The following is an 18,457-nucleotide window of genomic DNA, read 5'->3' as shown; positions in this document are numbered from 1 at the left end:
ACGGCTCCACAATCCTGGAAAAATCCTAAAAAAGTTTTTAAAAAAGCAAAATAAAAGCTGGAATTTGCTTTAAAAATCCAGCCTGGATTTTTAGCAAAAAATACCAAACAACTCTATTTCCTTAAAATCCCATTTTAAATTTCTTTTTCAGCCTGTTCGCTGGATGCTCCAATCCCAATCCTGGAAAACTGCGCTCCACCCTTTGGAGCCAGATCAATCCCTTCCCTGAGCCCGGAATTCCTGCCTCCAGCAGCATTCCAAGCCTGGGATCCAGCACTCCAAACACAACACATGCAACCACTTAGGAGCCAATTAATCCCAGCGGAAGCGCCCTTGTCGTTACATTTCCGGAATAATGCCGGAAAATTCCCGTTGCGTGTCATCGGGAATCATTTAGGGACGTTTGGATCCCAGGTTTTGCTGTCAGAGCTTTAAGGAATGAACAGATGACGGATTCCTGGAATGAGGCTCTGCTTGGAAGACGAGGCCGCGTTGTTTTCCTGCTGTTCCGCCCGGATAATTTGGGATGTTCCAAAATAATTAGGGTGGGTGATTAATCCCTTACAAGCTCTCCGACATGGAAGAGATCCCAGGCTTAGGGACATGGGGCAACACTTTTAGATCCCAAAAATTGTCATTATATCCCAAAAAAATCCATTGTGCCTCTCAGTGTGTCTCCAAAATGACATCGTGGCACCCCAAAAAATCATTGTACCCCAAAAGGAACTTTATGCTCTGAAAGTCCTAAAATGCATCATTACACTCAAAAAAATTATTAGACCCCCTCCCAAAAAATCATTGCTGCACTCCAAAATATTGGCATTGCACCCTAAAAAGTATCATTGTACCCTAAAGAATATCATTATACCCTAAACCCCATAATTTCAGTGTAAAAATCATCATCACATCCTAAAGTCATCCTTATACCCCAAAAAAATCACTGGACCCTAAAGAACATCATTGTACCCTAAATCCCATCATTACACCCTAAAAAGCATCATTATACCCCAAAAGACCACCATTACATCCCAAAAAAATCATTATATCCCCAAATAATAATTATATCCCAAAACCCACCATTATACACTCAAAAGCATCATTACATCTTAACACCCCAGCTTCATACACTTAAAAATCACCATTAAATCCCCAAAAACATCCTTATATCCCAAAAAAACCACTGTTATACCCCAAACACTGAAATCTGGGCTTGGAAAGAAATTAAAAAATCAGAATTCCTCTCCTGTGCTCCCAAGGAAAATTATTTGCCCTCCAAAACCTCTCTGCTTCTTTGGGATAAATCCTGGTGTGGGCCGTGGGGTCCAGGGCACCAAATCCGTGTGCGGGGCATGGGGTGAAATCCAAGGAAAAAGGGATTACTGGATCCCGTTTTTCCAAGGGCCCACAAAGGAATCTTTTCCGTTAAACTCTGGGAAATGGCCTTTAATTGATTCCATGTGGTTTCCCCTCCCCTTTTCCCCGATCCCCGTGGAAGTATCCCAGGGATTGGAAAACCACCTCGCTTCCGCCGCGGTTCCCGGCGCAGGAAAGCGGCGGAGCCGCGGATAAACGTTGGAGGCCCCGTCGGTTTTCCCATCTGGCAGCCAGGCTGTGCTGTGAAAACAAAGGATATACATATGCAAATATTCCCGGGCCGCTTCCAGGACCCGAGGAATTTTTATGATGTAACCACAAGAAGAGGTCGGATAATGGCGGCAATATGGAGCCCCGGAATGCCGCGCGTGGAAGCGGAGCGCCGGGAAGCGGAGCCGCGGAACGCTGCTCCGAAGGAACAGAGAGCAGGTTGGACCTCGGAGGTCTCAGAGTGGGCTGGGTTGGGAAAAACCACCACGAATCCCAAAAAATACTAGTGGGGGAGTGCCAGGCACTGGTGGGGTGTGGCAGCAGCTCTGGGGATATCATTGTCCCACCAGGGACATTCCAATGTCCCACCAAGGGCATTCCATTGTCCCACCAGGAACATGCCATTGTCCCAGCAGGAATGTGCCACCGCCCCACCAAATCCCACCAGGGACATGTCATTGTCCCTCCGAGGAGATGCCACCATCCCACGAGGGACATGCAATTATCCCACTGGGGACACGTCATTGTCCCACCAGGAACATGCCATTGTCCCACCAGGGATGTGCCATCGTCCCACCAAGGCCATTCCATTGTCCCACCAAGGCCATTCCATTGTCCCACCAAGGCCATGCCATTTTCCCCCTCTCCAGAGCCATTCCAAACCCCCCTGGATGTGTCTCCCTGTGTCACCTGCCCTGGGTGACCCTGCCTGGGCAGAGGTCGCTTCCAACCCCACCTATTCCAGGATTTTGGGATCCCATCCCTCCCAGAAATGAGGAACTGCTCAGCTGAGAGTCACTGGTGTCCCCTGGTCTGAGGGGGTGGCACTGCCACCTTCAGCCAGGGACACGTGGGGTGACTTCCCACCACCCCATCCCGACCCAACATTCCCTCTCCAAGCCCTGGAGAAGATTCCCAGCCAGCCCCGTGTCCCCAAAGCCACCCTGGGGGTGACAGTGGCATTGCTCCTGCTCTAATTAATGACGAGCCCCTCCCTTAACGAGCACCTTTGGAAATGATGGGAGCGCTTTGCCCGTCACCGACGCTCGGAGAGAGATCTTGGAATGAACAAAATATTCCTGTGATCTTCTCCCTGACAGGCTGGAAGCAAAAATATTTAGTGAGGAACTCCGATATCCTGAATAATTCAGGAGGCTGCAAACCCCTTGATCATCCCGCTGACTCCGGGAACAAAATAGTCGGGATTTGTGCATCCAAAGCAGAGATAAAAACGCCAGGAGAAGAAAGAGGAGAAGAAAGAGGTTGAAAATTAAATTAAAAAAAGCTGATTAAAAACGCAGCCGTGCCGGAAGGAGGCCTGGGGAGCTGCTCCTTGAAGCCACAGGTGTCCCACTATCCTGGTTTTATCCATGGGAATACAGAGGAGGGATCCTGGGGAGCAGCTTCCCTGCCAGTTCTCTGGGATGCAGCAGGAGATGAAGCTGGAGGGACCCCTAGAGCAGCTGTGCCTAGGACAGGGCTCTGAGGCAGCACCTCCTCAGAGAAAGCCCAGGTGCTTTGGTGGCATCTGAGGGGACAAGGGACAGGACACAGGGAATGGCTTCCACTGCCAGAAGGCAGGGATGGATGGGACATTGGGAAGGAATTGTTCCCTGGCAGGGTGGCGAGGAGCTGGGATGGAATTCCCAGAGCAGCTGTGGCTGCCCCTGGATCTCTGGAATGTCCCAGGCCAGGTTGGACAGGGCTTGGAGCACCCTGGGACAGTGGAAGGTGTCCCTGTCATGGCAGGTGTAGCGTGGGATGGGATAATGGGATGGGATGGGATGGGATTTAAGGTCCTTTCCCACCCAAACCATTCCAGGATTTTCTGCGTCCATGATCGTGGGCGCGCAGCAGGAACGCGCCAGCAGGGGGCGCCCGAGAGCGCCGAGCCGAACCCGGCCGAGAGCAGCCGAGAGGAGCCGAACTCGGCCGAACCCGGCCGAGAGGAGCCGAGCTCAGACGAACCCAGAGGGATGGAGGATTGGAGGATTGGAGGATGAAGGGATGAAGAGTTGGAGGAATGGGAGGTAGAAGGGATGGAAAGATGGAGGGATGGAAGTTTGGAGGGATGGGAGAATGGGAGGTTGGAAGCATGGAGGGTTGAAGGGACGGAGGATGAAGCGGTGCTAGAGGAGCCCTGGCTGCACCTCCCACCTTCCACTGATTCACTTCCACACTAAATCCCTGCATCCCATTGGGCAGGGAATGTCAGTGCCACCATCCCACGGAGAGCATGGCCCAACCCAAGCACACACCTTCCCATCCCCACAGCCCAAACTGGGATGAGCACAGGGATCTTCGGACACCAATCCCTGTCCCTGGGAGCTCCAGCAGCCCCGGAGCCACTGGCACTGCTTTATTTTTAATATTTAATGGGATAAAAGGCTGGAATTGCTTTTAAGCTTAAATTGCTTTCCCCTTTTTATCTTTAAAAACCACAGCGTGCAGTTTTTGGAGGCTATTTTTTGGGGGGGGGAAGTTTGTCCTAATGATCCCTGGTAGCCATTAGGTCGGGAATCAGGCACTTTCAAAGGGATCCATTAAATATTTCATTCCTCGCTCCCATTCCTTTGGTTTTCATCTCCATTCCCATTGATTAAAGACACTGACGGCTCCATTTTGATTAAATCCTAAATCAAAACTCACCCGAAAAAACTGCCAGAGCCGACGTTTATGGAGTTCAGTAAACTTGGTGGAAGAACAGGAGTGCGAGCTGGAAAAAATCCATAAAATCCCTTTCCAAACAAACATCAGTTGACAGCAAACAGATGGATCCGAGGCTCTCATTCCAAACTGGAAAAATTAAGAGTTGGCAGGTCCTGGGGGAAAAAAAAAAAAGAAAAAAAAAAAAAGGAGTTACAAAACATCTTAAAGTTTTCCCCTTCATATCCTGGTGTTGCTCTGGGCACGGGTTCAATATTTTCCTAGGCTACTGCACGGAAAAGGGGCTGGATACAGGGAAGCAGCTGGCACGGGAGGCCTTGGAATTCCTGGGAAGATTGATGGGAAGCAGAGCTGGCAGCATCCCGAGGATCCGGCCCCGCTCTCAGCCCAGCCCCGCGGCACAGCCATCTCCAAAGGGGCAGGAAAAGTGTGGAAATGCAGGGATTTTCCTGGATTTGTTGGCTTACCCCGGGATAATGTTAAGGGAATGTTCTTGGGAAGGTGCAGCGGTGGAAAACTCAACCTCTGGCTCTGCTCCAGGAGGGGAATGTGAGGGGCACCAGTCCCGTCCATCCTGGAACATTCCAGGGATCCAGGGGCAGCCACAGATTCTCTGGAATGCCATCCCAGCCCTTCCTCTCCCTCCCACTCCCAGCCAGGAATTCCTTCCCAAAACCCCCACCCAAATCCCCCCTTTTCCAATCTGAAGCCATTCCCTGTGTCCTGTCCCTCCATCCCTCATCCCAAGTTCCTCATCCACCTCTCCCAGAGCCCCTTGGAAGCTGCTCCAAGGTCTCCCTGGATCCTTCCCTTCTCCAGGATGGAAAATCCCATTTTTTCATCAGAAGTGCCACCATTATCCCATGTTTAATGAATCCTTGGGATTCTGGGCTATCCTGAGGGATCCTCACAGATCCAAAGGAAATCCAGGATATTCCTCAGCTCTTGAAGGGATATTTTAAAATACAGGATCAAGCAGAGGAGGGAAAAATGAGGTTCCTTCCCAAAAGTGACAATATGGGAGTGGCCCCAAGAATTCCAGAGGGACCAAGTGCTCCCTTCCCAGGTGGGAATGGCTCCATTCCTGCCTGGAATCCTCCTGGATTCTGCCTGTGAGTACCTTGGTGTTCCCAGGCACGGAAAAATTCCAGCCCCGAGCCCACCCTGCACTCGAATCCAATTATCCACCCAAGAGCGGAAAATCACAGATGGCTCTGCTGGATTTTCTGAAGGAGCTCTGCTCCAGAGGCATTATCCACGGAACTGCAACCAACACGGGCACTCCAAATGGCAGCAGCTGGAAAAATCCAGGAACTCTCATCTCCGGGCTAAAAATCCCGGAGATGAGAGAGTTCCTGGAAATTCCTCCTTGCATGGGAGAGGGAGGGAACAGCGGAGCTGGGAGCTCAGGGGATCAGCCTTGTCCAGAGCATCCCGCTGATGCCGAGAGCCCAATGAAAACCCCATGGAAAAATCCAGAGGAAAAATCCTCAGGAAGAAATCCCGAGGAAAAACCCCAATGAAGAAATCCCAATGAAGAAATCCCGAGGAAAAATCATGAGGGAAAAAAACCCGAGGAAAGAATCCAGAGGAAAAATCCAGAGGGAGAAATCCCGAGGAAGAAATCCTGAAGAAGAAAGCCCAAGGAAGAAATCCCGAGGAAGAAATCCTAAGGGAAAATCCCAAGGAAGAAATCCTGAGGAAAAATCACAAGGGAAAAAAAACCTGAGGAAAAAACCCAGAGGAAAAATCCAGAGGAAGAAATCCAGAGGGAAAACCCCTCCAGCCTTGCACCAATTCCAAGGGGAATGATTCACAGCTCCATGACTGGGATGCTGGAAGGGAATTTGGGAACACCTGGAGAGGGTGGAATGCTGGAGGGTGCAGGATGGATTGGAGGTAGATCTGAACTTATTCCTGTCCTAATATCCCTGGGATAGGAGGAGGAAAAGTCCTGGAATCCCGGGGGGTTTTAGGTTGGAAAATCCCTTTATGGTCATTGGCTCCAACCATTCCCCCAGCAGCAATTCCGGCGTTTATTTCCATGCCACATCCAGGTTTTTCCTAAAGGAACAAATTCCCAGTGGGTCTCACCTGTAAATCCATGGCAGGAGCTGGATCCAAACCCATTCCTGTGTTAATATCTCTGGGAAAAGCAGGGATCTCTGCGGCTGAGCAGGAAGAGCTGATCCATAAATATCAGGTCCCGTCCCAAGGGAATGGCACCCAGGGGGTGTTCCCATCCCATTCCCCCCCTCCTGATCCCGTTATTCTGCTCCTCATGCCTGGAATAAGAGGAGTTTGGCAGCTGGCTCCGGATCCGGGGCTGGCGGGGAATTTTGGAACTTTGGAGCTCTTGGCTTCCCGGGGTTCCTTCCCTGCTCCAGCAGCTGCCAGCCTGCCCAGGAACAGAGGAGAGGTGCTAATCCCACTCCAGATTCCCGCAGAAATCCACAAAATCCCATCGCCTCACACTGAGGTCATTTGTCCCCTTCCCAAGTTTCCTGGAGAAGGAAAACACCAACTCTTATTCCTGCTATAAATAACCCCCAGGCTGCTGGGAAACTTGGAATTCCAGCTTTTGGGAACAGCCACGGGGGTTGGGTGTTTATGAAGGGAATTCCTGGCATGTTCCAGGCTGGATTTGTGGATTGTCACTTGCTGCCATCCCTAAAAATGGCTTTTCCCCTTTTTTTTTCCAGTCCAGCAGCCAGCAGAGGTCGGTCTGTAGATCCCAGACGTTGGCAGTGGCAGCTCCAGGCGCCTCAGGGTGCTAATCCACAGGGAAAGTTTTTTCCAGCCGATCTTTCTGGCGCTGGAAAAGGAAGGCTCTTCCCTCTCCTCGTGCCGGTCACTGCTCCCGAGTGTCAACAGGACAAATTTAGCCCCGGCTCAAATCCCAGGGCACAAATCCAACCCCGGAGCTGCTGCTCCAGCCATGGCCCTGCAGGATCACTGCGGAGCCAGCCGGGAGGGATTGGGATCCACTGGGATTGGGTGGATTTGGGAGATGGAGGTTTGGGTTCTGTGTCGCTTTTCACACTGCAGGGAGGAGCAAGTTCCTTCCAGTGAGGGTGGGGAGGCCCTGGCACAGCTTTTCCAAGGAAATCATGGATGTGCCATCCTTGGAAGTGCCCCAAGAGGAAAAATCTGGGGAAGGAAAAGAAAGGGGAAAGGGGAAAGGGGAAAGGGGAAAGGGGAAAGGGGAGGGAAGGGAAGGGAAGGGAAGGGAAGGGAAGGGAAGGGAAGGGAAGGGAAGGGAAGGAAAGGAAAGGAAAGGAAAGGAAAGGAAAGGAAAGGAAAGGAAAGGAAAGGAAAGGAAAGGAAAGGAAAGGAAAGGAAAGGAAAGGAAAGGAAAGGAAAGGAAAGGAAAGGAAAGGAAGAGGGAAAGAAAAAAAGGAGAGAAAGAAAGGGGGAAAGGAAGGAAGGGAAAGGGAAAAAATCATCCTGAGCAAGAAACCACCAAAAAATTACCAACCCCACCTGAGCACAACCATCCCGTCCTGAGAGGGATGTTTTACCCCACAATCCAACCCCATTCCCTACCTGCTCCCAATCCAGGCCGTTCCCATCCTGTTTTACCCCACAATCCATCCCCATTCCCTACCTGCTCCCAATCCAGGCCGTTCCCATCCTGTTTTACCCCACAATCCATCCCCATTCCCTACCTGCTCCCAATCCAGGCCGTTCCCATCCTGTTTTACCCCACAATCCACCCCATTCCCTACCTGCCCCCCAATCCAGGCTGTTCCCATCCTGTTTTACCCCACAATCCATCCCCATTCCCTACCTGCTCCCCAATCCTGCCTTTCCCATCCTGTTTTACCCCACAATCCATCCCCATTCCCTACCTGCTCCCAATCCAGGCCGTTCCCATCCTGTTTTACCCCACAATCCATCCCCATTCCCTACCTGCTCCCAATCCGGGCCGTTCCCATCCTGTTTTACCCCACAATCCATCCCCATTCCCTACCTGCTCCCCAATCCTGCCGTTCCCTCCGAACATTCCCGCTGCTCCATAAATTACCCACTGACAGCTTTAATTTGTGCAAACGAGGCCTGGGCTGCTGCTGGCAGCCGCTGCTCTAATAAGGTCAATATATATTCATGGATGTGCCAGGGAGCAGGGAAAAGCGGGAATGCGGCTCCAGAGTGGGAACGAGGGAAAGCTGCGGCTCCTCGGGGCTCTTGGCTCATCAGCCATGCATGGCAGGAGCGGGGCTGGGATTGCGCTCCGGCGCTGGCAGGGAGCAGGGAATGCTTTCATTCCCTGCCAGTCCCGGGGAGCTGATGCTCCCCGAGCGCTGGAGGGGTTGGTTGCTTGCTTGTTTCCTGTTTTTGGGTTTGTTTTTTTTTTTATGGATTTTTTCGGGGTTTGTGGTTGACCATTGGAAGGTGAGTTCCTGCTGAGAGAAGCTCCAGGGAGATCAGAGACACTTCCAGAACCTTCCAGGAGAGCTGGAAAGGGGTTTGGGATAAGGGGTGGAGGGACAGGATACAGGGAGTGGCGTCCACAGCCAGAGGGCAGGGGGAGATGGATATTGGGAAGGAATTGTTCCCTGGGAAGGGATGGAATTCCCAGAGAAGCTGTGGCTGCCCCTGGAACCCCGGAATGTCCGAGGCCAGGCTGGAGCAGGAGGAGCAGCTTTTCCTCTGGAATCTGAGCGGCCACTCCATGGGATGCAGGACAGGGCAGGAGCCGCATCCCAGGACCCTGGAGGAGCAGGAGGAGCCACCCACGGGCTCCAGGAGCTTTTCCAATCTTGGGATCCCACAGGAATTCTGGCCTCCTGCCAGCCCCTTCCCACCCTGGCAAACCGCAGCAGCTGGCCCCGGGATTTTGGGAGCCTGAGCTTCCCTCTGGAGCCGCACGGATCTGCAGGGACATCCCAGGGGCTTGTCCAGCATCCCTGCTCCCTTCCTGGGAATCCTTGGCTTTTCCAGGAGCCACTGAAGGGTCTGTGCCTCGCTCAGAGCGCCAGCACCGTGTCCCCTCCGTGGTGACATCCCTGAGCAGGGCCACACCTCCATCCCAGCCTCCCTGGCTCCGGATCATCCCAAATTCCTTTGTGCCGCCTGGACAGCGCATTCCCAGCTCCCGTGGCTGTTCCTGGGAGCGGATCTTTGGGAAAAGGGCCACGGGAGGAACCGGGGATGTTTGATCAGGCTCGTGTTGACTTTGGGAGCCGCTGAGCAAACACCAAGCGTGGGGAAATCCAACAAACACCGCTCCAGAGGCGCCGTAATCGGCTTAAAATCCAAGGATAATTACCCGAGCCCAAAGCTCCCGCATCCCAAAGCTCCAGCACCTGCCAGGCATTGGAATTAGCTGGGGAAGACAACCTTGGGAGCTGGGATCCGCCCCCAGCTCCTGAAACCGGGAATGGAAACAGCCCGAGGGGAAGGAGCCCTGGTGCTGCCCCAGTCCCGACACAAATTCACTGAGGAAAAGCCCCTGGAGAGGTGGGACGGGATCAAATCCTGGACCAGAGCTCCCATTCACCTGGAAGGAATGGACGCCCAACAATCCCTGGATTCCAGCAGGCGGTGGGGAAAAGCCCTGGAGTGATTTTCTCTTCCTACCAACAGCTCCAGGTCAAATCTGCTGCGTTTTCCTGGGACGCGGCCACTCCCAGGCACATCCCTGATTAACGTAACCAGGGCAGGTGGATCCAGCCGATTACCAGGCTTTTTGGGATCGGATCAGGAGCGAGGGAAGGTGTCAGGAGCTGCTGGAATGTTCGCAAATTCAAAGTAATGAAACAGCTCCAGGCTGGTGAATTATTAAGGATTTTTCCCAGGTTTCTGATCTTTTATTCCCTTTATTAAATGTGGAAGTCAGGGATCAGGGAGCTGCTTCCCTTCTTCCTGCTTTCCCAAAAGAGGCGGAGAGGAGGGAAAGGCAAATCCCGGGATGGGATGGGATGGGATGGGATGGGATGGGATGGGATGGGATGGGATGGGATGGGTGAGCCTGAGCATCCCATGGAGCATTTCCCAGGATTTGGAGGTGCTGGAGGGACACTCAGCTGGATTTTCCCACTGAATTTATTTCTCCAAAGGAGGATCAATGTTTTAATCATGGAATTCTTTTGGGAAAGGACCTTAAAGCTCATCCCATTCCACCCTCTGAGGGACACCTTCCCCTAATCCAGGTTGCTCCAACTTGGCCTAGACCACTTCCAGGTGTTGGGAATATATAATTCCAAGCTTAATTATCCTTTAAATAAAACAGGAATGTGACATTCCCACCCCCTGAGTGCTGCCAATCTTGTACCACATTCCCAAAACAAATCCTTCCCAACTTTAAAATCTTGGAGGAAAGCTGGATCCAATTGGAAGTGAAAATTAATGGCAAATCCTTGGAACCACATGAAGAGTTCCTTGGAAAGCAGCTCAACATGGAAACAATCGGAAAAGCCTGGAATATAAATATTTGTCCTTCCTGGTGCCAGAGCAGCAGGAAAAATGAGGAGAGGTTGGCACGGGAGCTTTCCATAAACACCCGCTCCAAAGGCCGGCCTTGGATGCATGGGATTGTTGGTCAATTTTTCCATTTCCTTCATCCAAAGAGAATTAAACATGCAGGAGATGCCAGGAGCTGATGGGTTCTGAGGGAACGTTGCACAATGGAATGGGTAGGAAGCGGGAAGCTGTAGGAATATGGCTGGAAAAGGGCAGAGCTCCGGCCTCTGCAGGGTTAAAAATCCAGGCTTGGGAATCTGGGAATCAGCGTCGCAGGAACACGGGATGCTCCTGGACTGGAGGATTGGAACAGGCAGGGGTTGGGATCACAATCCTCCTGCTCCCACGGCACTTCCCAGGCGCCTTCCAAGGAAATTCCAGCATTTCCTTTCATTTCATCCATTTTTTCCTTCAATTTGACCCCTTTTTTCCTGTCATTTGAACCCTTTTCCTTCCCTTTCCTCCCTGAAAAAATAGGAAAACAAACAGGCAAATCCCTTCTCCTCAAGGCCTCCTTGTATTCCTTTTTATCTTTTCCTAGGTTTTTTTTTTTTTTTTTCCTTTTCCTGGATTTCTATTTTCCTCTTCCTGTGTTTTAAACTGAAGGGAAACCTCAGGACGAAAGAAGGAAAGATCCATCTCGGAACACTTATGGAAATTTATGGTTAAAAGTGGATTTTAATTTGGGATTTCTGGCCCAGTTTGGTGGCTGCTCACAGCATTCCCATTATCCAGGGGGGATGCACATGGAATCCAATGGGAACAGGTGCTCCCATGTATGGCAGAAGAGCTTCTTTGGACATGGAGAATCCTGGAATGGCTTGGGTGGGAAGGGACCTTAAATCTCATCCCATTCCATGGGCAGCAGCGGCGCCATTCCGAAGTATTTACGGAGCACACAATTCCATAACCTTGGGCAGGGACACCTCCCACTATCCCAGGCTGCTCCAAGCCCCATCCAATCTGGACTTTCCAGGGATCCACCACAGGAAGAACAGCACTCTGGAGCAACTCCAACAATGCCGCGAGACCCTGGCTCCTCCGGAAGCTGTTTTCCATGGATAACACCTGCTTCAGCACTTGGCTCTGGTGGATTCCCACTTTTTTTTATGGATTCAAGCTCAGGAACCCCACAGTGCAGCCGCCTCCCATTCCAACCCTGAGCGGAGCAACTGGGACCTTCCCTGGGAGCCGCCTGCTGTCCCCTCCATGAAAACCACTCCGTACCTTGGAAAAGCCCTGGATTCCTCAGATTGTTCTGATTTCCAGGAGGCAGCCGAGCCTCCGGACCCCGCAGCTCTGCAAACAGCGGCTCTTTCCCAGCGCTGTTTTCTCAGCCAATATTGACTCTGCTCCCAACACGGCTCCCATGGAGCCAGGCGCTCCCAGCGGGATCTGAGGAGCATCGGGACAAGGCGGAGATAGCGGCGTGTGATACCAGCCCCCGTCCCACCGTTCCTGCCGTGGGATAACGCCGGAATGCCGGTGGGAGAATCCCGTGGAAGCGGGGGAGGCAGCGCCACTCCGGGCTCCCCCAGGCACCCCAAGGTTATGGAATTGTGTGCTCCGTAAAGGCGCCGCTGCTGCCTGTCACCTTGGGTGGCATTCCAAGGGTTTTGTGTGGGATGGGCCCCATTCCAAGGCTTCTGGTGCTTCCCAGAATTGTCGAGGAAGGAAGGAAGGAAGGAAGGAAGGAAGGAAGGAAGGAAGGAAGGAAGGAAGGAAGGAAGGAAGGAAGGAAGGAAGGAAGGAAGGAAGGAAGGAAATCAATCTCCAATCCTGGCCTTGGACACTTCCAGGGATCCAGGGGCAGCCACAGCTTCTCTGGGAATTCCAGCCCAGCCTCTTCTCACCCTCCCAGCCAGGAATTCCTTCCCAGTATCCCATCCATCCCTGCCCTCTGGCAGTGGGAAGCCATTCCCTGTGTCCTGTCCCTCCATCCCTTGTCCCAATCCCTCTCCAGCCTTCTCCAGCTTAGAAGGAAGCTGGAATTTTCCCATTTGCTCTCTGCCATTCCATAAATAACCAGATTCTGCCAAAAGTTGCTGCCTGCAGGAGCCTCTCCTTTATTCTCCCTCTGTTTCTCCTTTATTCTCCCTCTGTTTTCCCTCCCAAATTGTTCCCTAAGTGCCTTTATCCAATATTTATCCCCTCTGCCAGGAACAAAGCGTTGGAGACGGATAACGCGCCTCATCCATTGTTCCTCCTGAATTCCAAATGCTGTTATTCAGGGAAAACATTGCTCCTTGCATCTTTTAGGTGCTCTTTGCTCTTGATCAGAGCCCAATTAAGCTCCTTTTCCCGGGAAAACAGCAGAGCTGGAGCATTCTCACCTGGAAAAAGGCCTCTGGGATGAGGATCGTCACTTGTCACGAGGATATGTTTGGGTATCCGAAGGGAAAATTGTGTGGATCATTCTCTGTCCCACTTTTCCCCTTCCATACAGCAGGAATTAAAGGTGAACGCTCTTCCTCCTTTTTTAATCTCCCAGTGCCCAAAAGGGAATTCCAAAAAAAAGAGGGAGAGTGAATTCCGACATGGACGGTGATAGGAGAAGGGGGAACGGTTTGAAATGGAAAAATGAGAGATTTAGATGGGATATTGGGAAGGAATTCCTGGCTGGGATGGAATTCCCAGAGAAGTTGTGGCTGCCCCTGGATCCCTGGAAGTGTCCAAGGCCAGGCTGGGACAGGACTTGGAGCAGCCTGGGATAAGGAAAGGTGTTCCTACCCTTCCAACCCCGACCATCCTGTGATTCCATGGCTTTGGGAAGACATTTCCATCCCTTTTCCTCCTCGGCTCCCGCCCGCGGGCTGCATCCAGGCCCTGCCCATGTTTGGGTGTCACTCCTGGCATCTCCTGCTCCTTTGGGCTGCAGATGAAAAACATCTCCCAGTTTTACAGCAGCTCCTTGGGCCCATTCCCGGCCGGCCATTCCCGCCTGGCAGTGTCTCCTGAAAAACATTTGGCATCCTCTGTTCCTCTTTGTTTCAAGCCCCAATCCAGCTCTGCCTGGAGTCCTCCCAGGATTTTTTTTTCCCTATTTTTTCCGTCGGGACTCAGGTGTTTTCCACGCTGATAACACCCCCAAGTCACCTGCCCAAACACGCTCCCATCCCGAGGGCCAAAGTCCGGGAATTGCACCCTGCCCTTGAGCGAGGCTCAGCCCAAGCCCTCTTAGGCCCCGCCTAATTAACCCGGGCCTTATTAGCAGATAATCGCTGGACATTTAAGCAAATTATCCGCAATAAAAGTGGGACAATAATTCCAGTGTTTAGTTTCGCTCTGCTCCTTGCTGGAATCGGGCTCTGTTTGCCCGGAGTTACACATTATCCAGGACCTTTCGGCACCAACGGCTGCTCCGTGGCTTTGGATTGTTTAAAACCAGCCCGAGTCAGTAAAAGTTTGGATAAATATTGGATTTGGCCGAGTTTGCTGTTTGGATCAGGAACCCGATTGCTGCTATTGATTGACAGATGTGCCCAAATGTTTGGAAAGCCTGGCCTCGATTGGATTCGGGAAGGTGTTTGGGCAAACAGCCCTAATCCAAGGCAAACAGAATCCTTGGAAGCAGTTCCAGGCTGTGTTAGCAGAGCAAACGGAGGCTCTGCAAACAGCTTAGAAGAATCCGGCCACCTTCACGTAACCTTTGGAGGAGGGATTGATCCGGGGGGAGGCGGCCCGGAGTTTGCACAGGGAGCAGATTGAGTGGGATCAGCGGGATATCGACCCCGGCGCAGGGTAAATGTTAGCGCTGAGCCCCGCCGGCCGCTCCCCCGCCCCGCGCTCCGTGGAATTTATCTTCTGCCGGAGCTCCGGGGCCGCGGCGCCGCAATAAAAAGGGATAACGGCTCGGGATGGAGCCGCTCCGCCCCGAGGCTCCTCCCGGGAAGGGCTCAGCCTCCCGCGGGCGCGGCGGGGATTGGCGGGGAGCGGGACACATGGATGGAGGCTTGGGAATGCCGAGCCGCGGGTGGGGTGGCACGGGGGGGACGCGGATGGGATAAAGGGATGGAATGGTGGGATGGAATGTGGATGCATGGATGGGATGGCACGGGGATAAAAGGATGGGATGGCACAGGGATACATGGATGGGATGGCACGGGGATAAAAGGATGGGATGGCACAGGGATACATGGATGGGATGGCACAGGGATGCATGGATGGGATGGAATATGGATACATGGATGGGATGGCACAGGGATAAAAGGATGGGATGGCACAAGGATTACTGAGGGGATAGAACGCAGATGCATGGATGGGATGGCACAGGGATAAAATAATGGGATGGAATATGGATAAATGGATGGGATGGCACAGGGATACATGGATGGGATGGCACGGGGATAAAAGGATGGGATGGCACAGGGATACATGGATGGGATGGCACAGGGATGCATGGATGGGATGGAATATGGATACATGGATGGGATGGCACAGGGATAAAAGGATGGGATGGCACAAGGATTACTGAGGGGATAGAACGCAGATGCATGGATGGGATGGCACAGGGATAAAATAATGGGATGGAATATGGATAAATGGATGGGATGGCACAGGGATACATGGATGGGATGGCACAGGGATAAAATAATGGGATGGAATATGGATAAATGGATGGGATGGCACAGGGATACATGGATGGGATGGCACAGGGATAAAATAATGGGATGGAATATGGATGCATGGATGGGATGGAACAGGGACAAAAGGATGGGATGGGACATGGATAAATGGATGGGATGGCACATGGAAAAAAGGATGGGATGGCACAGGGATAAAATAATAGGGTGGCACAGGGATAAAAGCATGGCATGGTACAGGGATCACAGAGGGGATAGAACACGGATGCGTGGATGGAACGGCACAGGGATGGAGTGATGGGATAGAACCTGGATGAACTGATGGGATGGAACATGGATGGGGTGGCACAGGGATGGATTGATGGGATAGAACATGGGCGTGCCGCTAGGATGGCACATGGATTCACTGATGGAATGGCACACACGTGCACTGATGGGATGGAACATGGATACACCTCTGGAAGGGCACATGGATTCACTACAGGCCAGCCTTGGAAAAGGCGTTTGAAGGCGGATTTATCCCGTGGGAATCACAGCTGGCAGCACGGCTCCAACACCCTCCTGCTTCCAGCTGCCCATGGCATTCCCCAGTCACAGCCAGACCCTGGCTGCTTACGGATGCCCTCCAGGCTCCTCCCTCTCTCCAGGGCACTTCCCAAAATTCTTGGGGCTGTACCTGGATGATCCTCATGGGTCCCTTCCAACCGAGGACATTCCATGTCCCATGGAAATGCCTCAAGCACCCACCTTGACCACAGCACTTCCTGCTCCAGGGAGATATGCAGGATACACGGAATACTCGGGATCCAAGGAGTACACGGAATATTCGGGATACACGGAATACTGGGGATCCACGCCGGATTTGCGCATGCAATTCCCGTGGCGTGGCTCTCCGTGCACAAGTGGCCATCCATGCATCCCGACACCATCTGGGGCGCCAATTACCGGGAGCACGCGCGGAATCGAGGTAATTACTCCCGCAAATTGGCCGTGTGATTGCACGGGCATCCCTGGGATATTCCAGGCCTTTTCCGAGCCAGGCTTCCAGAAACTCCAATAGATTCCAAGTTACGTTGGAAATTATCTGCCCATCTGGCTGGGCCTGCCAAGAACGGCTGTTTATGGGCAGAGAGATTAAACAGCCGCTCTTGATCGATGGTTTAATCATTGGAAGGGAGGGAAAGGCATTGGATTTTCCCAAGGATTGACCCAGGATCCGGAGACTAATGACAGGTTTAATTAAACAGGGAATAACCAGCTTTTTCTCCTGAAGTATCCACTAAAAATGACACTGGATACACGAGGAGAACGTGTCTGATGGATCATTGCTGCACTGAGAGGAGCCGTGAGTTTAAATAAGCCTGAATTAATTATTAAGCCTGACTTGCCTCCATTTCCATTGGCAGAAAACCTGGGAAGAGCTGGAGGAGTTCATGGCCTCACCTTTCCAGGGAGTTTCCATGCCTGGAGCTCCATCCCCTCTCTGCTCCTCACTCCAGTGGGTCACATCCAGCTCCACGGAAGCACCAGAGGAATTCCAGTGATCCCAGAGGAATCCTTGGTGTTGGAAAATCCATGGCATCTGTCCACCTCAGGTGAGGCCTCACCTGCAGAGCTGCTCCAGCCCTGGATCCCAGCACCAGCGGGATCTGGAGCTGCTGGAGCAATTCCAGAGGAGGCCACGGAGCTGCTCCAGGGCTGGAGCCCCTTCTGGAGCCAGGCTGGGAGAGCTGGGAATGTTCCCCTGGAGAAAGGAAGAGCTCAGGGCCTGAAGGGGCTCCAGGAGAGCTGGAGAGGGACTGGGGACACAGGAATGAGGGACAGGACACAGGGAATGGCTCCCACTGCCAGAGGGCAGCGATGGATATTGGGATATTGGGAAGAAATTGTTCCCTGTGAGGGTGAGGAGGGGCTGGGCTGGAATTCCCAGAGCAGCTGTGGCTGCCCCTGGATCCCTGGAAGTGTCCAAGGCCAGGCTGGAGCACCCTGGGACAGTGGGAGGTGTCCCTGCCCATGGATCCCTCCCAGCCCAAACCAGTTTGGGATTCTGGGAACAGAGGCACAAAAACGTGGGAATGTTCCCCACAGCAGGACAGGGATTAAAAGGCATTCCTGGCATTGTGCAGCCGTGGATAATTGTTCCATGGAAAGCAGCTCCCAGTGCCACACCAGGAGCACTTGGAGCAGGACACCACCCTGGGGTTTTTGGGAAAAGCCTTTTCCCATCACCAGTGGAGATCAGCAGGTTCAGCATTCCCAGAGGGCACAGGACGATGGGATGGGATGGGATGGGATGGGATGGGATGGGGATGGGGATGGGGATGGGGATGGGATGGGTGATGGAAATCCCTGACCTCAGCACCCAGATGATTCCCAATGCTCATCCAGCTCCTGGATGGATTCATCCCCTCCAGCACCAGGAACAGCCAGGATGTGCCAGGAGGAGCCTTTGGACTCAAATCTCTTCCCTTTTGTTCCTTTTTCTTTTGATTCCATGTCAAAAATTCCCAGCATTTATCGCACTTTTTGTGCTCCTTAACGGGAGCCTGGGTTTTTTTTTAGGGATTATATAAAAATCCATATTTATGAGACGAGCAGGGATCAAGAACATGGAGATTTAAAAGATCCAATTATCTTCCCAAAGTTTGCCTTTATGTTCATCCTAATGAATCCAATGTTTTCCAGGGAGATGATTGCCTTTCCCAGCTCGTTAGGATTCCAGCATTCCCTGATTTTCAATTTAAAAGGAGCCTGTGCCTCCTGCTTGAAGTCTTGGGTCCTCAAGGAATTCCTGAGGAGGAATTTTTCGTCCTGTACAATAAAAATAAAACTTCCTAAACATTCCTGGCATCCTCACTGGATGGAACATCCTTTTGTTGGGATGGGAAAGTCCGGAATGTGGGATTCAGAGGGAAAAGAGGGAAAGCAGAGGAAGGTTTGATAGGAGCTGCTGCCATGGGAGACACCAGGGAACAAGTTCTGGGCTGGCCAAATAAAGTTGGGAATTCAGCCAGGAACTGGACAATTCCAAGGATAAATCCCACAGTTCCCGGAGCAGCAGCTCCATGCCCTGGCTGGGCATCCCAAACCCCAAGGATCATTTTGGAATCGTTATCCTTTGGGATTCCCATCAGGATAAAGATCCCAAAGCCTCCCAC

The 18,457-nt window shown here is 52.3% G+C and overlaps 1 long non-coding RNA gene across 1 annotated transcript; it reads left to right on the top strand.

Annotated features, from left to right (window-relative positions):
- The first annotated feature begins 15,655 nt into the window (after window positions 1-15,655).
- On the top strand, window positions 15,656-18,149 carry LOC136562355 (uncharacterized). Its single transcript, XR_010784496.1, has 3 exons — window positions 15,656-16,266; window positions 16,706-16,894; window positions 17,985-18,149. It is a non-coding gene; the product is annotated as an uncharacterized lncRNA (long non-coding RNA).
- The last annotated feature ends 308 nt before the right edge of the window (window positions 18,150-18,457 follow it).

This window comes from Molothrus aeneus, chromosome 13 (genome assembly GCF_037042795.1).
Source record: "Molothrus aeneus isolate 106 chromosome 13, BPBGC_Maene_1.0, whole genome shotgun sequence".
Taxonomy (NCBI): domain Eukaryota; kingdom Metazoa; phylum Chordata; class Aves; order Passeriformes; family Icteridae; genus Molothrus; species Molothrus aeneus.
Note: the sequence above shows the minus strand (reverse complement) of the source record. Positions and strands in the feature narration are given on the sequence as shown.